The sequence below is a fragment of the Pteronotus mesoamericanus genome, unplaced genomic scaffold (genome assembly GCF_021234165.1).
Source record: "Pteronotus mesoamericanus isolate MK-2021 breed Mesoamerican mustached bat unplaced genomic scaffold, CSHL_Meso_final scaffold_651, whole genome shotgun sequence".
Classification (NCBI taxonomy): Eukaryota; Metazoa; Chordata; class Mammalia; order Chiroptera; family Mormoopidae; genus Pteronotus; species Pteronotus mesoamericanus.
The window spans coordinates 36,642,307-36,653,176 of NW_026555325.1; the positions used below are offsets into that span (position 1 = coordinate 36,642,307).

The 10,870-nt window shown below is 40.6% G+C and overlaps 1 pseudogene; it reads right to left on the bottom strand.

Annotated features, from left to right (window-relative positions):
- Positions 1-5,322: 5,322 nt before the first annotated feature.
- On the bottom strand, positions 5,323-6,270 carry LOC129061680 (C1GALT1-specific chaperone 1-like; annotated as a pseudogene).
- Positions 6,271-10,870: the final 4,600 nt, after the last annotated feature.

Sequence of the window (10,870 nt, forward strand, 5' to 3'; positions counted from 1 at the left end):
GATCTTCATGAGTTTTTGAAATAATGTGCATCAGCAAAAATAATATTTATTTTTGAGGTATTCCTCTTAGATTTGTTTATATTGATTCCTGTTACCCTGTCACCTTTGCCCACAGGGTTAAGATAAAAAGCGCCTCAACACAACTCTAATTAAATCTCTGAGAACTACACTGGGCTGTCTAAACACAAGGACATTCAAAGCGAAGATTCCGTCCATGTTTTAGTCCAGGTGGCCCCCATAAATTAATGATGAGAGAACATGGATTCGGGGGTTCCCTAAGAATAATATCAAAATATTTGTGTGCCCTTCCAAATTATATACAGAAGGGCCTCCTGTGCTTGGGAAGGCATCGCCCGCTCTCTTGCTGGCTTGGGCCTTGGGTTTTTTCCCTGGGCCCTGCCACGGGTCTTCCCCTTGCAGTCTGTCCTACACAATCTAGCTGGTCATCTTTCTAAACTGTGTCTTGTCTCGCTTCTCCCTTGCTGCCATCCCTCCCCAGAATGGGCAGGACAAAGCACAAACACTTTATCCTGGTGCACTCGGTCTTGCTGAACCTCATCCCCGATGCTTCCCCACCGCCTCTCTTGCTGGGCCCTTTGGCCACTGCCTTCTCCCACAGCAGCTCCTCACCCTGTGCATGAACCTTAAGCTTCAGGCAACTTGTAGTCCTTGAAACAGGCGGTGGGCTTGTTCCCTCTGCTTGCGATGCCTCCCCTTGGCTCTTTGCTCCACTGTCGCTGTTGCCGGAGGGGGTTCAGATGACACCTCTGGAGCGCCTTTGCTGAGCCCCCTGGAGCTGTCAGCTATCCCTGCCTCCTCAGTCACAGCACCTTGATAGCCAGGGGAGCCTTGGTCTTTGAACTACCTTCACAAGCTAGAAGCTTCTGGACAGCATGGCTTGCCTCCTTTACTGGACTTGGCCACAGAGCAAACACTCTACGTATCAGCAATAAATGAAATACCTATTGAATATCCACTTTGTACCAAGCACTGAACAAGGCCCTGTAAAGAACACAAAAATGGTTTGTACTTGCCCCCTTCTCTCAAATAGAATCACTTGTAATTAATTATAATATCTTATCATTAAATGCAGTAATTATATGAGAAACCAAGGAATAACAAAGCAGAATATGATTAAGTGCCATAAGAAAAACAAGACTGGCTATAGCGGTTCAGAAAATTGAGAGTCATTCTTTAAAAATCATTATCTTCCCTTTGTTTCTTTCTCACTCTGAAATCAACAGACCTGAAATGAAATCCTCATTCAACCCCTTATGAACAATGTGACCTTGGACAATTTAGTTTACTTAAGCCTCAATTTCTTCATCCGTAAAATGAAGATAATATTTACCTTACCAGGTACTGTGAAGATTAAGTAAGATCATACAAAAGGCCAAGTGCACAGAAAAAACTCAGTAGATGGTGCTGAGAATATTATTTCCAGAGGATGTTCTTTGAGGCCTGCTCTACTGAACTTCAGGTTTTGTTATTCAGTATTTCATATTCCACTTATCGGGAACCGATCTGACAGCAGGAGCCTTATCTGCATATGGTCAAGAGCTTGTTTTCGAATTAGGACACAATACACTCAGCTCCTTTCAAAACTGATTGTAAATTAATACTTGGAAGGACTCCCTTGTTACAATAAGCTTTAATCTGGGCCTTTCTGAAATTTTAAGGACTCAAGGACAAAAACCATAGCTTGCTTAAACTCTGTAAGTAGTCAAAGCCTTTTTGTTGAATTTTAAAAGAAAAACATTAAAAATGTGGTTTATTTGTTCACCATATATTTTGATTGGTTCTTGTACAGACCTTCTCGCTGTGTCCACCCCTCCTCCCACAGACCTCCATCTGGAACGGAGAGATGCCAGGGGGGTGGAATGCAGTGGCTGACTGCAGCGAAGGGACCGCAGTGCCGCGATGTCTGGCTGAAATGGGACCCGACTTCAGTGTTAATTGTGCTGCCTATGTCAGATTGGGGGACCAAACACAACTGCTATGCTCACATGATAAATGAAACCAAGATATTATTAACAGTGGACACAGGGGTATACAGTGGTCACGAATTTGGGTTGCAAAATTAGACCTCTACAGCTGTGTGATTTTGTACAAATGAATCTCTTTAAACTCCAGACTCTTCAGCCATTCTTCAGCCAGGGATTGTAAAAACAACTTTGGGAGACTGCTTTTGAGGTCAACTGAGATAAAGCCCATAAAACAGTTAACTCAGTAAGAAGTCAGTGTATGGCTATTTTTATTAGCATTTGGAAGAGAAATTATGCAATCTGTGTTAAATACGTTAAGGATGTCTGTTTAAAAGAGAAGGTTTTTATATTATTCTGACTCAGCTGAATACCCCACCCATAACCACTGAACAATGCAATCTTGCCTTCCTCCAGACTGCCAAGCAATGGGCCCGGTGTTAAGTACACATGCAAAAATCAAGATCAATAGACCCAAGGTCCTAACTAAATCAATGCAAACAGAAATCTCGCAGTACTTATAAATAATTAGCTACCGCCCACAGTACATGTGATATTGCTTCGTCTTGCTCTCTTTGCTATCAAGAGAAATTGGATTGTGGAAATATTTAAAAAATTAAAAAAGAAAAGAACTTTTTTTTGTCTCTATCTCAGAGAAGACTGGAGAATAGTTTGGATCAGGTCTCTGCATTCACGGAGAGCCTCAGATTAGTTTTTTGAGGCTTTTTTCTAATCTATATCCATGAAGACACACTGACAAGTTTAAAAGAGAATATACATCAGATTTCAACCTACGTTGCCATATGGGATAACAAGGCTTGCAGCACACTGTTAAGAAATGTTATTTACATATCATTTAGATATCTTAACATCACAATTATTTTGTTCAAAATATTTTGTGGTTAAGGCATGAAATTGATTAATTTTATTAACTGGAAATATGACACACAATTTTGTAACCCTCTTTAGGTGTTTCTTCACTTTTTAATACTCAGAGCATCTAAAAATAGAAGTAACCTGGGCCACTGTCTTGATGTATAAGGGGTCACGCTGCTCCTAACTCACTCTGGTTAGTGACTGATTTGATCAATAGGGGGAAGCTATTCATAATAAATGGGTTTGTTTTACTTTCATTTCCCATTCCAGAAGAGAAGCCATAAACAGGAATATATTGGTGAACAGCCAGTTTTTAATTGTGTCCAATGGAAGAATTCCTTGGGAGTTGCGTAGGGCTATATCACTGATGTACATCAAGAGGAATTCAGATTTTATATTTGTTCTAAACCAGAACATTTTACTTATTATTCATAATACATGTTGAAAGCAGACACCAAAATGGCTCATTTGGAGACTTTTTGTGCTTGCCTGCTAATGCACATTAACGCCAGTACACATTCTGTATTACAGATCCATAAAATACATTTGCATAATATTGAAATTATAATCCCCAATGTGTAGTAAAAACCTTTATGAAAAATTGTTACTGCGAAGCTACTATACAGTGGCTAATTTTTAATCTTCAGCCTCTCAGCAGCAAGTAAAGATAGGGTATTCTTTAAATAAAAATCTCAGGAGTAGAAGCCTGGAACTTAACTTGCCCTCTTTTAAGTAGGATATTTTTAGAGGGAGGATTATAATATCTAACATATTAAACAGTTGCTTTCACAGTGATTCTGGCTGTTTGAGTACTGATGTCTTAACATTTTGATTAGGTTGGGAAGCATCTCTAATTTACCTGCCTTATACCAGTAACAGGGTGAGGATGTCTCTTATGACCTCACCCAATGGTTTCTTCCTAGTTAGTAAAGAGAACTTTATGAAAAGAATCAAAGTGGCCAAGGTGGCAAAGACTTGAGCAGAAAACACCACTGGCCACTGTTTCTTAGGTGCCACCTCTGTGCTCAGTGCTGTGGTTAAACACAGAGGTTAATCACCTGCCGGGGTCTCTCATCTCTCAGAGATAGCTCTGTATCTGTTAAGTCCCCTATTCCAACTGCTGCATCCAACCATAGTGTTAGTTACAGATGCTGATTCTTTAAATGATACCAAAATTGTATTTTCAAATAATTTTCAGAGGGTTCTAGCTGATAATTTCCAGAATTAATGTCACTGAGTTACATTTCTATTAGGCCTTATCAACATGGACCTTACTAAGGAAAACCCCAAAGGTTGGGCTGAAGGCTCACCTCGTGCCCAGTGGGACCCGAGCAGAGAGTGGCTCTGCATTTTCTCTCTCTATGGAACTGGCCATCTCTTGGCCATTGGCACCTTTTGCCTTTTCCCATGGTCCTAAGTTAAAGTTTACCCTCTGATCAACCTCAGAGAGGTCTACTCAATTCGACTTACACTGTGACCAAGCTGTGAAGCAAGAACTTGCTCTCTGGTGGCCTCTCACCAGGTTCTACCTCCTCCTTCCTTTTCCTCTCTCTTCTGAAATTTACAGCTGCAGAAGGGAGAAGAGAAAACTGAAGGCAAACAGATCTGCCCCCTCTGACTGGCGACCTCACACTAAGTGGCTTCCTGACAAGGACTGTGGGAGAACCAGAAATAAGGCAGAATAAATTCCCTAGTTTATTTGGGGAATTTTGGTCTGGAAAAAAAAGTTTTCTTATTTTATTTTAGTTTATTTAATTTTATTAGGTATTACGTACTAGTTCAAAAGGTATAATGATTCAAAAGTTTTCTTTTTAGACTGTGGGAAGTCAGTCTCTTTTCCATTTAAAACAAACAGTAGCACATTATACATGACATTCTGTATCTTTTTTGTCATTTGTTAGTATTTTATTTTATTTTACTTTATTATTTTCTTGTTAGCATCTTAAAGATCCTTTTTACAAGGACATACAGAACTGCCTCTTTCTGCTTTAACTTACTGAATATCTTATGTATTTATTTATTTGTTTGACCTTTTAAAAATTTTTTTAAACACAGCAAAAAGTTTTACTTTAATCAGAAGTTCACGACTACAGATTCATTTGCATATCTTAGAAAGCCAAAAAGACATTAATTTTTTTAACCAATCAGGAAAAATATCTGCCACAGATTTTAATGTTCAAAATTTATATTTATCACATATATTTATAAATATATTCTTTATTTGCAAAATTATTATTCTTAAAACATTTCTCCCAACATATTTGAAATTTTCATATGTATTTTAAGGAAAAAACCCATCCTATTTAAAAATGTACTACTAAATTTTAATGTGTGATTAAACCAGTGTCACCAAATGAAAAAGGAAAAAAAGAAACATACTGCTGTGTTAGATATGTAGTTGTTATTATAAATAATGACAATGTATGTCCTATAAGTGATCACATACATGCTCTTGTTTCGCTTCTCAGTCATTGTCAGAACCATTTGGAGGTAAGAAAACCAATGCATCATTGAAAATATGTCCAAATGCCCTAAGACGGTATACCCCATCCGTCGTCACAGGCATTTGATTAGGAGTCAGTCCATTAAAAGTAACAGCCATATCTGAACATCCTTCTACTACCAAGTTGGGTTGATTAGTCAGTCATTGCCTCTTTAATAAAAAGCCCAACAGATTTGGTATTAAATACATCTTTTCCTTCAGAATCTTCTGCATTTTCTGCAAACCCTCCAGCATATTTCAGGCAGGCTTATCTTCAGGTATCTTCCAAATCATCTCTCCCTGTTCAGGACACTTTTCAGGGATGCTGAGAAGGCTGTTAAGTCTTTTCATTGATTCTATACTTAAGACAATTCCTCCTTCCACATTCACATATTCAAGGTCTCCAGATTTTACAGTGTAACCTAGATAAAAAAGTTGCGATGGATCCATTTTTAACAAAAAATACTTCAAGTTTTCAATAATAGCAAACTTGGAGGGGCATGCAAGGAAGAACCAGTTGTACTGGTCTCTGTATTTATCAAAGGCGTATTTGTAAGCCTTTCTCATCATTAACCACGTGTCATTTGTTTCCATGTTAATTGAATCAAACGCTTTAACATTTTCAGAGCTTAAGAACTCTGCTTTGTCACAATGTTTGGTCCAAGTCTCCTTCACTGCGGCCCAAAGACTGACATCTGTCGGTTTTACAAGGACGATACAGTATTCCCGAAAGCTCTTACTGAGCTCCATGCGTTCATTCTCTGAAATTTTCAAGATACCTTCTTTATTAGGAGCTTGTAGGTGATGATGCTTATGGTGGTACACTCTCTTTCCATAACGAATCCTAACGTGCCCTAGCATAGTGATCAAGGCACAGAAAACACTTCCCAGCATCATATCCTTCAAAAATAAACTGCTTTCAGAAAGCATTTTTTCCTTGGCAGATGTAATTCCTCAGAGGGGGTCGGGAGGGTGAGGAAAGAGGCAGGACGGTTTTCTTGTGTTACTCACAGAACTTGGTCAATAAACACAGCTCCCAGTCCAGAACAACTCGGGGGCGGGGGGCGGGGGACGGGGGCGGGTGGAGCGCACCTGGGCATGACTTTCCTCTCACGTTCGCGTGCCCTCGGTTGCGCTCCTGGTCCGGCTGCTCTAGACGCGGGCGGTGTCTTCTGTTGGTTACGCTAAAAGTCCTGAATGTCTTTTTTAAAAATGGATATTTAAGTTGTTTCCAATCATTTGCTATTATAAAGATTGCTGCAGTAAATCACTAATTCATAGGTCATTTTGAAACATGTACATTATCAGATGTTTTAATTTTGGTAGATTTTGAAAAATTGCTCACCATAGAGATTTCACCCATTTACACCCCCTCCCATCCCCAACCCATCACCAGAGGTGCTCTCGAGTTCCTTAGCTTAACCTTTAGATCAAGAGGTTCTGGCAAGCAATGCCTAGGACTGGAGAGAAGATGGATTCAGAGGAGGGCTGGCCAGAGGCCTGGCCAGAGGCCTGGCTTAGTAGAAGGCAGTGGGACTGCCAACCTGTTCCCAGGTGTGTGGCAGAATGGGAAAGACTGGGAAACTCTTGATGAGCCCATTCTACTCAATTCGAACTACTCTGAAATAAACCCAGACATATGGGTTTGTTTCATATGGATCTCCTGTCTGTTGCTAAAAATCTCCAGGAGGTAAATTCCATAGCCTTCTTGGGTAAACTATTTGGACTACTCACAACTCTTCGGAAGGTCAGGACATTTTTTTTTATGTCTAATATAAATCTTTTCGTATACATCCACTTATGAAAAAACACATGCTAATACTTCCCCAAAGCAACACGAGTTCAACCAGCTAGACAACGTAATAGTGTAATTTTGAGGCTAAAGTATATGTATCCTTCTTTTTTTAAAAAATAGCATAGGTTTAAATCATTTTAGAAACATTTAACATACACATGAGGGACAGCCTGAGTGGTTTTTATTTTACCTTGTGTTTAGCTATGGACTTTGTAGAAACCGTGTGTGTATGTGTATGTGTACTTAAAATTTTGCCATGCTCTCTTGTTTTATTCTTCTCATACATTATAATCATAGAATTATGATATTTTCTTGTTAGATGCTGATTAACATAGAGCTTTCTAAACACTTCCAACATTACTTCTGCTGAATGAGACAATGTCGCTATAACTGAGAGGCTGGTAGGTTGTTTCTGAGTGTATCTTTCTTTTTCTGTCTAGATACAATAACTATTTTAGAAACATTTGGTATCCAAAAAATCCCAGCATTGTGCAAATTAAAACATCTGCTTATACTTTGACACCCTCATTCTTCAAAGGTTAGTTGGGTTTGCGGTTACTTTGTTCAACAAGAATGCTCTTAGAGCCAAAGGATGCACATTTAATTATTGGGAAGTTATGTTTGACAGAGCTGTGGGGGAAAAAAATTACCCTTCATATTCAGACCAGCATTAACATTTTTATAGAACAAGATTGCCTGAGAGTCGGAGAAGGGAGAAACTCCAGGAAAATAAATATGAATCTATTTGTTCACGGGTCTCCTTTTACTGATTTACAAGATGCCAACCAATGACTCTTTGCTCTGTTACCTAGAACTCATCAGTTTGCTCTCAAACTGGCATTTCTGATTTCTGCTGAGGTTAAAGACAGCAAAGTAAACTCTGTTTCCAACAATAAATAACGAAGGTGTTATTCTTTTCATTCAAACAGGCTTTAGATCAAGGCGGACAGCTACAACCAGGTACATTTAGCAACATTTGTCATTGACATGAATGCAAAACATGCAAAGAATCTGCTACACAGGGGTTTCTATCCAGCCTTTTCCACCTCAAATATTCTTCCATCCTTGATTGTGGTTGAGCCTTTGTCACCCCACACCATAAGGAAGGACTGAGGTGCCTGCATTAATGGCAGCATTCCCTGATTGGCTTATTTACACAGGTCATTCGTGCCAGGTAGCAGATTGTACACTGGAAGTCTTTCTGTATCTCAGGCCAGAGACTGGTAATCTCCCCGAGCAATGCCGAGATAACACATGTCAAGAGGCAGCAGTGGCTGGTAAGCCAACTCATCACTCACTGTGTCCTGCCGCACCCCCCGCCCCGGCCCCCCACCCCCGGCCCCCTCTTGCTGCAGCCTTTTCATTGCCATTCCAGAAGCTGACAGGCCTTCCCTGTTGAACTGGGAGGGAAGTGGGGGGTGCGATGCATAACACATGCAGCAAGAGGGATTTGGTGAGGCAGGAACCAGCAGGTGAACAATGACTCATTTGGAAACGTGCAGCTGGGTGTGTGTTATTTGCATATCAGGGACCCTTTGTTACAGTGGCTGGCCCAGCTGTGTGGGCGCATCGGTGGGGGGGCTGGTCTGAGGCAGGAGATGAATTCTCAGACAGCAGAGTTACTTCCTATCTAATTTGCACACAAGTTGAGGGAAGGCGCTCTCATTGGGGACCTGCTGCAGAAAAGCTGCGTGGTTCGGAGATTTATTTTCCTTCTGCCAAGTATATTATTTCCAAACTCGCCTTTTCAAGATCTTGCAAACTCCCTTGAAAAAATGATTTAACAACTTAATGAAAACAACATTGAAACAAAATCTGCGTTGATGAGGGACAGAGGTAAGGTTGGGTTTGAAATGAGTGACGAACCTCATAATGAGGTGTGCAGCTTTGTATATTAAGCGATTTCTCTGTGGTACTTTTCCAGATGTGATGGAATACATTTATTTTTGTGCTCATCTGAACTGAAATAATACAAATGAGATACTAAAAAGATATCATTACGTGCAGAAGTAGGCGAAGAATTTAGATCCCAATTCTGTAAGTTAACAGCTGTGTGTGAAGCAATTCGAAAGTGCTTCGAGTCTGCAGGTTGCCTGGGAACCTCTGTCAAGCGCGTATGGACCAGTGATGATCTACGTGTGAATCCTGCATGTTGATAGTTCAAGTCTACTTTATTTCAGGCAAAAATAAATAGCTGGTAGTAAGAAGTCTGTCTCCACCGAAAGCCTGCAGTACAGCTGAATATGGCCACTGCGGTAGTGCAATAAAACGGGATGAGTTTTCAACTACCAGATGGTACCCTGTACAGTGCCTGAAATAAAATGGAGAATTAGGGTGCCCTAAGGTGTGCACAGGAAAGGCAATTACATGAAATAAATGGGCCTCAGGCCTACAGGATGTTCAAGTATGCTACACAGGAGACAAATAGTACATCTGGCGAACAGATTTTATCACACACTGGAAAGCCATAAAGCACACCGTTGAATATCGGACCCCCGTCTCACAATGACATTTTACCTGTGTTGGTATTCTGTGCTGTTTATTTTAAAAGGTGCTGTAATCTCAATGATGTGTTTGAAAAGCCTCCTTCACACTGTTTTCTACTATGTAGCATATTCGGAGAGGGCGGGCAGATTGACACAGTGCAATGAGATTTCTGTGGACAAACAGAAACTCTGGTTGTGCAGGATCTTGTTTTGCTTTCATTTACCTCATTGCTGATGTGATCTTAGTAATAGGATTACACTTGTCAGCACCCGCTGTTTGGGAAAATGCCAACAAATTGTTAATGCTAGTTCCCACATCTCCGTTTCATTGTCTGTCATCTCACCTGAGCTTCGCTTCACGCCACCCCCCCTTTTCCTTAATGTTCAAAGAAAAAGTGATTTTAGGGGCGGGGGTTTGAGAGGCAAAATGTGTTGGCACAGAGCCCTTTCCTATTTCTTCCTCCACACGTGCAAATCTGCTTTCTGTTTGAAAATTGTGTTCCTTTTCTATTGTAAAAAAGACTGAGGAACACGTAACATTTATTATTGTTTTAAGAGTCGCTGTAATAAAACCCTCTCAGTACTTAAAGATAGTTTTAGTGTCCCTCTTAGGATTCATTCTAGCTTTGATAATTGGGTAATTGCATCCCCTCCCCCAACAATAAATATTTTCACCCAATTAAGTTTAAAACTATAATAAATTTTAAAGAATTATAGTCTAAAAAGTCATACCCTAGAACCAGTATTAGTTAGGAATATTAATCTTAAGCCACAGAGCAGTGCCGCCTGCTAATGTGCTTCTGTGCAGTGTCTTCGCTCCTGAGAGCTGCCCCTGGCCTGTGGCTTCCCTGAGTGCTGGGCGTGCGCTCAGGAGCTGGGAACTCTGGTGGCCCTGCTGCCCATAAGGCTCCGACAAGCAACCCTTTACCTCCATGTTCCCGTCCTTCTTTGTTTGCAGGCAGCATTATTCAGCCACTCACTCACTCACTTATTGTACTTATTTATTTGCTTGTTTCCTCGCTTGCTCATTCATGTATTCATTTATTCATTCTGTTCAGTAACTTGTAATTGCACAATTAGGTCCATGCTTGGAATTGAAGCTAGGCGTGGAGGGGCGCAGGGGGTCCACAAGGGGGCTGTGCACACAGAGCTTACCTTCTACTCCCTCTCATTTGCTCCGCAAACCAGTGTGTCCAGGTCAGTCTTCCAGGGCTCTATTATTACAGGTCAAGCCCTGTGGTGCACAAGA